General features: G+C 41.8%; 1 pseudogene across 1 annotated transcript in view; it reads left to right on the plus strand.

Moving 5' to 3' along the window:
• LOC122552194 (adhesion G protein-coupled receptor E3-like) overlaps positions 1-6,725 on the plus strand; it is a 53,054-nt pseudogene extending 46,329 nt beyond the window's left edge. The window contains exon 18 of the transcript XR_015754410.1: positions 5,177-6,725. The product of XR_015754410.1 is annotated as an adhesion G protein-coupled receptor E3-like (transcript). The remainder of the gene's footprint in view (positions 1-5,176) is intronic.
• The last annotated feature ends 513 nt before the right edge of the window (positions 6,726-7,238 follow it).

The following is a 7,238-nucleotide window of genomic DNA, read 5'->3' on the forward strand; positions in this document are numbered from 1 at the left end:
CTCAATTTCTTTAGTCATCCAGCATTCCCTATACCTACCAGCCTTCCCTTTCACCCTGACAGGAATATACTTTCTCTGGATTCTTGTTATCTCATTTCTGAAGGCTTCCCATTTTCCAGCCGTCCCTTTACCTGCGAACATCTGCCTCCAATCAGTTTTCAAAACTTCTTGCCTAATACCGTCAAAATTGGCCTTTCTCCAATTTAGAACTTCAACTTTTAGGTCTGATCTATCCTTTTCCATCACGATTTTAAAACGAATAGAATTATGGTCGCTGGCCCCAAAGTGCTCCCCCACTGACACCTCAGTCACCTGCCCTGCCTTATTTCCCAAGAGTAGGTCAAGTTTTGCACCTTCTCTAGTAGGTACATCCACATATTGAATCAGAAAATTGTCTTGTATGCACTTAACAAATTCCTCTCCATCTAAACCTTTAACACTATGGCAGTCCCACTTGATGTTTGGAAAGTTAAAATCACCTACCATAACTACCCTATTATTCTTACAGATAGCTGAGATCTCTTCACAAGTTTGTTTCTCAATTTCCCTCTGACTATTAGGGGGTCTATAATACAATCCCAATAAGGTGATCATCCCTTTCTTATTTCTCAGTTCCATCCAAATAACTTCCCTAGATGTATTTCCGGGAATATCCTCCCTCAGCACAGCTGTAATGCTTCCCTTATCAAAAATGCCACTCCCCCTCCTCTCTTGCCTCCCTTTCTATCCTTCCTGTAGCATTTGTATCCTGGAACATTAAGCTGCCAGTCCTGCCCATCCCTGAGCCATGTTTCTGTAATTGCTATGATATCCCAGTCCCATCTGCCTTCCCTGTTAGGCCCCTTGCATTGAAATAAATGCAGTTTAATTTATTAGTCCTACCTTGTCCCTGCCTGCCCTGACTGTTTGACTCACTTCTGTTCTCAACTGTACCAGTCTCAGAATGATCTCTTTCCTCACTATCTCCCTGGGTCCCACTCCCCCACCTGACTAGTTTAAATCCTCCCAAGAAGTTCTGGCAAATTTCCCTGCCAGTATATTAGTCCCCTTCCAATTCAGGTGCAATCCGTCCTTCTTGTACAGGTCACTGCTACCCAAAGAGGGATTCCAAGGATCCAAAAATGTGAATCCTCCTCCCATACACCAGCTCCTCAGCCATGCATTCATCTGCTCTATCCTCCTATTCCTGCCCTCACTAGCTCGTAGCACTGGGAGTAATCCAGATATTACTACCCTTGAGGACCTCCTTTTTAAATTTCTGCCTAACTCTCTGTAATCTCCCTTCAAAATCTTAACCTTTTCCCTTCCTCTCTCGTTGGTTCCAATGTGGACAATGACCTCTTGCTGGCCCCTCTGCCCCGAGAGAACATTCTGCACCCTCTCTGAGACATCCTTGATCCTGGCACCAGGGAAGCAACACACCATTCTGCTTTTTCTCTGCTGGCCACAGAAACATCTGTCTGTACCTCGGACTACAGAATCCCCTAACACAATTGATCTCTTGGAAGCCAATGTACCCCTCGTTGCATTAGAGCCAGTCTCAATACCAGAAATTTGTCTGTTCGTGCTACATTCCCCTGAGAATCCATCACCCCCTGCATTTTCCAAAACAGCATACCTGTTTGAAATGGGTATATCCACAAAAGACTCCTGCCCGAGGTGCCGACCTCTTTTACCCTTCCTGGAGTTAACCCATCTATGTGACTGTATCTGAGACATTCCCCCCTTCCTATAACTGTCATCCATCACATACTGTTGCTGTTGCAAATTCCTCATCGCTTCTATCTGTTGCTCCAACCGATCCACTCGATCTGATAAGATTCGCATCCAACAGCATTTATGGCAGATATAATCCACAGTAACCCTTAAACTCTCTTTAAACTCCCACATCTGACAAGAAGTACATATCACTGCAAAGGCCATTTTTGCTCCTTCACAATCTACAGAGCCAGAAAATAACACCGTCTTATTCCTCTACAAAACACTGCCCCAGGTTAAATTAATAGCTATGGCTTATATTTTAAGTTTAATCAAGAGACTTATCTCCAAAAACATATAATCAAGAAAGAATCCACTGTACTCACTTATACAGCCTTTCTCTTGGGCAGACTTAAAACAACAATTAGCTTATCTGATTCTGTGTTGTGAACTTCGCCCAAACCGGTTCCTCCAAGATTAGTTGTGAAATTCACAGTTTGTTAATTTTCCCAGATGCATTCCGATATCCAGCGACACATGAATTCAAAAACAGCAAAGGCGGTAACTGTGCAGGTTCTCTCTTTCTCTCTCTCCTGCATTGTCCTCACCATCTGCTTCCTTTGTCTGCTCTTCTCCCTTTTAAAACTGCTGTTGTTTTGACTTTTTTTTCCAAGGTTCCAAAATAATGCAACAGCATATAAAACAGTAATTGCTGCTCCTGGAATTTGAGGAAATCACCTCCAACACCTAAAATACCTCAAAAAAAGGAACAGCTCTTACAGCCAGAAATTTTTCCCATCCTCCATCTTGATTACCCTTAATTCCTTTACTGTTCAAACACCTATCTATCTTCAGCTTAAAAACCTTCAACAAGGCAGCCTCAACTGCTTCACTGGGAAGGGAATTCCAAAGATTCACAACCCTTTGGGAGAAGACGTTCCTCCTAAATCTGTTCCACTTACTTTGAGACTGTGCCCCCTAGTTCCACTTTCACATGCCAGTGGAAACAACCTTCCTGTTTCCATCTTATCTATTCCCTTCATAATTTAAAATATTTCTGTAAGACTCCCCCTCATTCTTCTAAATTCCAATGAGTATCATCCCAGTCCACTCAATCTCTCCAACCCTCTCAATACTGGAATCAATCCAGTGATCCTTCTTTGCACCCACTCCAGTACCAGTACATCCTTTCTCAAGTGAGGAGAACAAAACTGATAAGATGTACTCCACGTGTAGCCTCAGCAGCACCCTTTCCAGCTGCAACATAACCACCTTGTTTTAAACTGCATCCCTTTGGGATGTGACACTCCTTCATGACCATTACCGCTGAAGTTAAGGTTTGCAGAGGATGCTGTATCCTGTGACCTGTTAAAACTCAGCTGATGTTTTCTTTATGCCAGAGTACAGGTGTCTCCCTATTGTATGCCCATAACAACCTCTCAAGTCTGAGATGGCTTACCCCAAACTCTGGTGTTATTTCAATGCACTGAACTAGAGTCATGTTTTGCCTGAAATAGTGGTGTGACAATGCTATCACTTTAAAAAGGTTACTTTGTCCTTCCTTTTATTGAAGAGAGGTCATAAAGGCAGAGCTGCCAAACAGTCCAGTTTAACAATGGAATGGGAGTGGCCAGTTCTCCCAATTCAGGTTTTTCATAGTTTGTTTTAGCTCTAGCAGTCACAAGATGTGCGATTCCAGGAGATGCAAGCTTCAGTAAAGGATTCCTCTGACTTTCTCTGAAATCTCTCTCTGGATGTTGTTCCTTTCTGCATGTAAGAATCTGTGTTTGAATTTATCATTTAGCCAAGGAGCTGAGAGATGTTACTGTATTGGAACAGTTAATTAGTAATAGTTAAGGTATCGGGTTAGTCAAGTTTTCCAATGGTTAAGTAATTCTAAATTCTGCTTTGTTTTGTTCGTGGTCCAACTGTAGTGTTTAAATAAATTGTGTTTTGCTTAAAGCCAAGTGGTTTGACCAGTTGCATCACACCTGGAACACCCACTTCACATCTGCCATTAAAATAAGAAAGATTTAGGGACGAGGCTATCGTCTTAAAGTATTTTGAGAGGGTCTGGCCTGGTTCATAACAGCAGAAACATTTACTCCTTCCAAGTAACATGTGACACCATGAAGTTGCATGGCCCACATGTTGCTATATAAATGGAGGTACTTACTTTTCTTTGACTGTCCAATATTTTGGAAAGTTATCTTACAATGTATTAGAAAGTAATTGCACTGAGGCAAAGCCCACTCAATCCAAGTGGTTTATGCCAGGACTTAGATTCCACAAAAACATATTCCTCCCCCTCTTCTTAAACGTATCCCTCTTGTTTAATCCCATCAACAGAGTCTTCCATTGCCTTCTCCCTTGTGTGTTTATCTAGCCTTCCCTTAACAGTACACCTCAACTATTCCCTGTTGTGGTCAGCTCCACATTCTTCCCACTCTCTGGAAAAAGACTTTTGTCTTGAATGGCCTTATTGATTCATTAGTGATTATCTAAGTTGAGCATTGCTGAAAAATGATACATTATGCCAAAGCCTTTCCACATGCACTCATCAGGACTTTTTGCAAGAATACCAATGCAAATATTTTAGACTGTGAGCAAGGAGAGTGCCAGTTGGTTGATAAGTGGAATTATATGTGTATATTTCTTTTATATTTAGTTGTACTTAAATTTATATTTTTTGTGGCCTCTACTTCTTGCCTGGCCTGCAAGTTGAAACATCACCACCAAGTTTGATCTATGAACCCCTTTCACAATCTTGGAGACCTCCATCAAGTCATTGTAGTAAGATCAAATCTGCAATCTTGCAAGTGAACATTAAAGGCCTTTATACAACAAACAAGAAGAATTTTCCAGAACTTTACACATTCAGGTTCCAGTCCCATGTGACCTGACATGACTATGTCATAGCTCCTTGGGCACATGTTCTGTAGCTATTCCATGAATAGAAGTACAATGTCCTTCACTCAACAGTCACCCTTCAACCTCCCCTATTCTGGGGAAGCCAGACCCAACTTCTTTAATATATAAAAGCAAATTACTGCGGATGCTGGAATCTGAAACCAAAAGAGAAAATGTTGGAAAATCTCAGCAAGTCTGGCAGCATCTGGAAGTAGAGAAAAGAGCTGACGTTTCGTGTCTAACTGACCCTTTGTCAAAGCTGACAATGGGTCAGTTAGACTCGAAACATCAGCTCTTTTCTCTCCTTAGAGATGCTGCCAGATCTGCTGAGATTTTCCAGCATTTTCTCTTTTGGTTCAAACCTCTTCAATGTTTCCTGCTTTGCTCCTCAGTTCTGATGTCATTCTAGTTAATCTTCATCTTTGCCCCTCCACCATAGTTTGTGTCTTGCTTTGACACTGTGAAGACCAGAAATGGCCACAGTTGTGTGAGCTGGGTCCAACGAGGGTTCTCCACAGGCTTAACCTAATCTCTTGTGACTGACTTAATTGTCCTCATTTTGTTGAAGGTGAGTGATGAAGTTCGGAAATGGTTCATCAAGTCAAGAACATACTCAATCAGCAACACCTCAAATGTTCAGATAAGTTCTTTCGAGGTGAGAAGTGAGGTGTCAAAAGACAATTGATGTGGAATGACATTGGCTCGTAAGCAGTGGCTAAACGTTCCAACTATGGAATACTATAGGCAGGGCAGAAAGATTCCATGAACCCTAGATACCTTATCCCACCAATGCTATACTCCGCCTCCCCCACTAATCCTATCCCACCTACTTGTCTCTATAAATGTATAAATTACCCTCCCCCTCACTGTTTTGATCACACAGCACTGTCCCTTGATGTGAAGGGCAGTGTTTGTCACTGGCCACCCGGGTGTTTTCCTATCTTCCTGGTGGTGGAATTTGAATAAAGATTCATGCACTGTGTGTCTTTCACTGTGTCTCCCACCTGCACACACACACCATGGGTGCTGGGGATAAAATAAGCACTACCGCACTTAGGTGGTAGTGTGGGGGTTAATAAGAAAAAAAAAAGAACAGGAATAAAAAAGAAAAGAAAAAAAAGATAAAAATCAACAGGGATTACTGTGAAGGGCAGTGTTTGTCAAAAAATAAATAAATAAATGTATAAATTACCCTCCCCCTCACTGTTTTGATCACACAGCACTGTCCCTTGATGTGAAGGGCAGTGTTTGTCACTGGCCACCCGGGTGTTTTCCTATCTTCCTGGTGGTGGAATTTGAATAAAGATTCGTGCACTGTGTGTCTTTCACTGTGTCTCACACCTGCACACACACACCATGGGTGCTGGGGATAAAATAAGCACTACCGCACTTAGGTGGTAGTGTGGAAACAAAAAAAAAAGAAAAAAAAGAAAAAAATATAAAAAAAAAAAATGTATAAATAGTTTCCTACTTTTTTCCTACTAAATGGAATAAATGTATTTGCATTCAATTTTAATTAAACATTATATGTAAATTGACTTCTACCAGAAACAAAAGTGCAGAAATTATGATAAACATTAATACCACTATGTATTTATTTAAAACATTCTAATCTATGTTATAAAATCATCAGAATCTTCAACATGACCATAAGAGTGTACAGGAATAGGCTTCTCCATCCTCTGATCCTGTTCTGAACTCCACCTTCTAGCTTGTCCCCCATAATCCTTGACTCCTTTGTCCATCAGAAATCAGTCGAATCTGGCCTTGAATGCTTTCTATGGCCCAGCCTCCTCTGCCCCCTGAGGGGAGAGAATTTCAAACAGCAATGACCCAATGAGAGAAGAAACTGTTTCTCATCTCTCTCTCTTAACCTTCTATTCTGAAACGCTGCTAGATTCTAGATTCTCCCATGAGGGGAAATATCTCCACTGTATTTACCCTGTTAAGATTCCCTCAGAATCTTATGTTTTAATGAGAGTACAACCCTCGATCTTTTAAACTCCACTTGTGCAGGTCCAACCTGCTCAATCCTTCCTCATAAGGCAGCCTGAATCTCTGAGAAGCTAATAATTAGAGACTTGTAGTCATGTGTTAAAATCCCATTATCTGGCTCATTTTGCATTGAATTCTTAAAAGGACATCTCTCCCAAAGTGACAGTGTTCAATGATGATACATCATGTGTATGGGAGCTCATCGGGTTATGCAATGTCATGGGAGGGTTGGGGATAGGTTTGGGTTTGTTCCCTCATTTGGTTATGCCGATGACAATGCGTGTTAGTGTACTGCATTTTGGACCAGCCTGCTGCCCGTCTCCACATCCCACCCACCCACCACAGGATTCTAGTAGGAAACACTAGTCTACTGTCTTTTAAAGTTGGCACCTTTACAGAAACCTCAAATACCTCAGACTGTTTAACCTGAGTTCCTCGCCATCTGTCTGAGCTCAGGACGTGTTTACATTCATGGGATATGTGCAAGTGGAGGACTGTTGTTCACCTTCTCTTGTGGAATGATCAAGTGATGTCCATGCTCAGTTTCAGAATGACATGCTTTCACTTTGCACCTCAGTGTCCACAGGAGCACATCCTGGTTCCTTACCCTCCATTCTCAGAGATGCCAAGGTGGG

The sequence above is a fragment of the Chiloscyllium plagiosum genome, unplaced genomic scaffold (genome assembly GCF_037043375.1).
Source record: "Chiloscyllium plagiosum isolate Xiang-an unplaced genomic scaffold, Cpla_swu_hap1 HiC_scaffold_45, whole genome shotgun sequence".
Lineage (NCBI taxonomy): Eukaryota > Metazoa > Chordata > Chondrichthyes > Orectolobiformes > Hemiscylliidae > Chiloscyllium > Chiloscyllium plagiosum.